A 3,656-nucleotide genomic window follows, 5' to 3' on the forward strand; every position below is an offset into this window, starting at 1 on the left:
TGGATCTTAGAGATAGAGGCCAGCCTGATCTACATACTGAATTCCAGGCCAACTGGGGCTACATAGTGAGATCTTGTCTCAATCCTCCCAATGCCCCCCCCATACAAAAAACATTGCATACAGGGGCTGAGCAGATGGCTCAATTGGTAAAGTGCTTTCTATGCAAACATGAAGACCCGAGTTTCATCCCCAGCACCCACATAAAAGCCAGGCAGAGACAGGAGGATCCCTGGAGCTTGCTTGCCTGCCAGTCTAGCTGAATCACAACTCAAAGTTTAGTGAGAGTATCATAGAAAATAAGATGGAGCAAAATAGAGGAAGATAATTGAGGTCAACCTCTGACCTGCACATGTGTACATACAAAAAGACAAATACTGTATAAAATTAACTTCAAGTTGAGTGTATAAGGTACATGAAACAAATGAATTCCATTTTTGTCCTGGATCCCATCCCACCCCAGACATTTTGCCTAAGGGATACTGTACTGGTATTTTCCTTTAAAAACAATCTAGCTGGGTGTGGTGGTGCATGCTTTTAATTCCAGAACTCAGGAGGCAAAGGGAGGTGGATCTCTACAAGTTCACAGTCACCTTGGTCTATATAGTTCCAGGCCAGCCAGGGCTACATATGACACCCTATCTCAAAACAAAACAAAGCCAAGTGTGGTGGTGCCAGCCTTTTAACCCCAGCACTTGGGAGGCAGAGGAAGGCAGATCTCTGAGTTCAAGGCCAGCCTGGTCTACATAGCAAGTTTCAGGCTAGCCTGGGACTACAGGGAGACCCTGTCTCTAAAAACCAAAAATAAATATCAAAAAAACAAACATAATATTATGTAATAATAGGTAAAGTAAAACAATCTTGTAAGGGAGACATCTGACATCCTTATCATAGTAAGTACTTTTCAGCATTGAGCTCATCAGTAGAGTGCTTTTAGCAGGCCCTAGAGTTCATTATTTGTAATATTTCCCCATGATAAAGAAGCACTTCTAGTGCATGCCTTTAATCCTAGCACTTGGGAGGCAGAGGCAGGCAGATCTCTGAGTTCAAGGCCAGCCTCGTCTACATAGTAAGTTCCAGGCCAGCTGGGGCTACAGGGAGACCCTTATCTCAAAAAAAAAAGAAGGAAAAAAAGCACTCCTAAAGTTGTGTTAGTTACCTGGTGCTCTGTAGCTTAATAGACATTGGTTCCTACAGTGTGTAAGGACTATAACACTAGATAGTAACAAGGCAAAAGTGATGGACAAGAAAAGTGCTTTTTGTGAGATTACATATGAATGTTTTTTTTTTTTTTGGTCTTACTGATACTAATGTGCTTATTTGTTGATATTAATGAATGTTGTGTTAAGCCAAGCATGGTGGTGCACGCCTTTAATCCCACCACTTGGAAGACAGAGGCAGGTGGATCTCTGTGAGTTCCAGGCCAGCCTGGCCTACATAGTGAGTTCCAGGCCAGCTGGGGCTACAGGGAGACCCTGTCTCAGAGATTTAAAAAAAAAAAAAATTAGGGGCTGGAGAGATGGCTCAGCTGTTAAGAACACTGGTTGTTCTTGCAGAAGACCCAGGTTTGAATCCCAGCACCCACATAGCAGCTAGCAACTGTCTGTAACTCCAGTCCCAGGGAATCCAACAGCCTCTTCTGACCTCCGTGGGCATTGCATGACACAGGTGCACTTACCTACAAGCAGGCAATATACGCATACATATTAAAAAAATAATAAATTTTAAAAGTTAAAAAAAATTAATGAATGTTGTTAAAAGACTTAGTATCTCAAATAATGTAGTTAACTGTATCGTAACTTCTTGGTCAGGAAGAGCAGCTGATAACATTGAATGTAGGAAACTTATGAACCTGGCCTCTGTTAGGTGTAGTAACTCCCTCATCTTACATGGTACTTTGAGGTAGCCAAGTGCCTCTCTAGGTTGCTATCTCCTTTTCACATGTTTGGACTGAGTTGTGTTTGTTATTATTATTAAGATAGGGTCTCACTGTGTAGCCCTGGCTGGTCTGGAACTTGCTATGTAGACCAGGCTAGGTTCAGTCTCACAGAGATCCACCTGCCTTTGCTTCCTAGGTGCTGGGATTAAAGATGTGCACCACCACACCTGAGTTTTTAAAATTTTTGCCTTTTTTTTTGGGGGGGGGGTTGACTTCTTAAGTGAGACAATATAGTGGAGTTACCCACGTTGTGTCTTACCTGGCTCTCTACCTTTCCTCAGGACACTGTACTGGTTTCTGAAGAAAATACTGACTTTACTTGTTTTCTAATGTGAGAAATGAGCAAATTTTAAAAAAAATTTTAATTTTAAGCCGGGTGTGGTGGCACATGCCTTTAATCCCAGCACTTGGGAGGCAGAGGCAGGTGGGTCTTTGTTAGTTCGAGGCCAGACTCGTCTACATTGTGAGTTCCAGGACAGCTGGGGCTACAGGAAGATCCTGTCTCAAAAAGACCAAAAAAAAAAAAAAAATTCTTTTTTTTAAATTTTTATTTTGTATTGTGAGTGCAGTGCCCTGGAGAGGCCAGAAGAGGGCATCAGATCCACTGGAGCTGGAGTTACAGATGATTGTGAGCCATCCATTGCCAGTGCTAGAAACCAAATTTGGGTCCTCTGATAGAGCAGCAAGCACTCTTTTGCTGAGCCATCTCTCCAGCCCTACCTTATTTTTGAGATTGGGTCTCAATGAATCTGGAGCTCACCAGTAACCTAGATTGCCTGTCCACAAAGCCCAGGAATTGCCTGCCTTTCTCTGCCAGTGCTGGGATTACAGACAGACTCTGCCATACTCAATTTTTTTTTTAATGGGTGCTGGGGATCCAAATTCAAGTCCTACCTGAGCATGGTGGTACACACCTTTAATCCCAGTACTAAGGAGACAGAAGCAGCCAGAATCCGAGTTTGATGCTAGACTGATCTACAGAGTTCTAGGCCAGTTTAGATTATGTAGTGAGACCCTGTCTCAAAAAAAAAAAGAAAAAACTAAAAACAAAACCCAAAGCCCAGCATGGTGGCACACACCTTTAATCCCACCACTCTAGAGGCAGAGGCAGGTGGATTTCTATGAGTTCAAGGCCAGCCCGGTCTACATAGCTAGTTCCAGGCCAGTTGGGGCTACAGGGAGACCCTGTTTTTAAAAAGACCCAAAAAGGGGCTGGAGAGATGGCTCAGCAGTTAAGAACACTGGTTGTTCTTGCAGAAGACCCGGGTTCGAATCCCAGCACCCACATGGCAGCTAACTACTGTCTGTAACTCTAGTCCCAGGGGATCTGACAGCGTCTTCTGACCTCTGTGGGCATTGCTTGACACTGGTGCATTTACCTACATGCAGGCAATACACACATACACATTAAAAAAAAAAAATGATCCAAAAAGAAAAACTAAAAAGGAGTTTGAACCAGCAGTCTCTTATACATTGCAAATCTTTTGACGATAAGGCAGTTTTTAATCAGTCTTTGAAAACTAAACGTGGGTATGGAGGGCTTGCCCAGCATTTGTATCTAGTTTCATACAGATGCCTGAGAAATAGGTCTGTCCCTATTTGCCTCTGGAGAATGATTTAGGAAATTTGCTCTGGCAATTTGAGGACAGATGCTGCCCTTGGTAACTATAAAAATATGGCCAGGCCAGGCGTAGTGGCAAACATCTTTATGTATATATAT

The sequence above is a fragment of the Nannospalax galili genome, unplaced genomic scaffold, assembly GCF_000622305.1.
Source record: "Nannospalax galili isolate Female #2095 unplaced genomic scaffold, S.galili_v1.0 scaffold406, whole genome shotgun sequence".
Taxonomy (NCBI): domain Eukaryota; kingdom Metazoa; phylum Chordata; class Mammalia; order Rodentia; family Spalacidae; genus Nannospalax; species Nannospalax galili.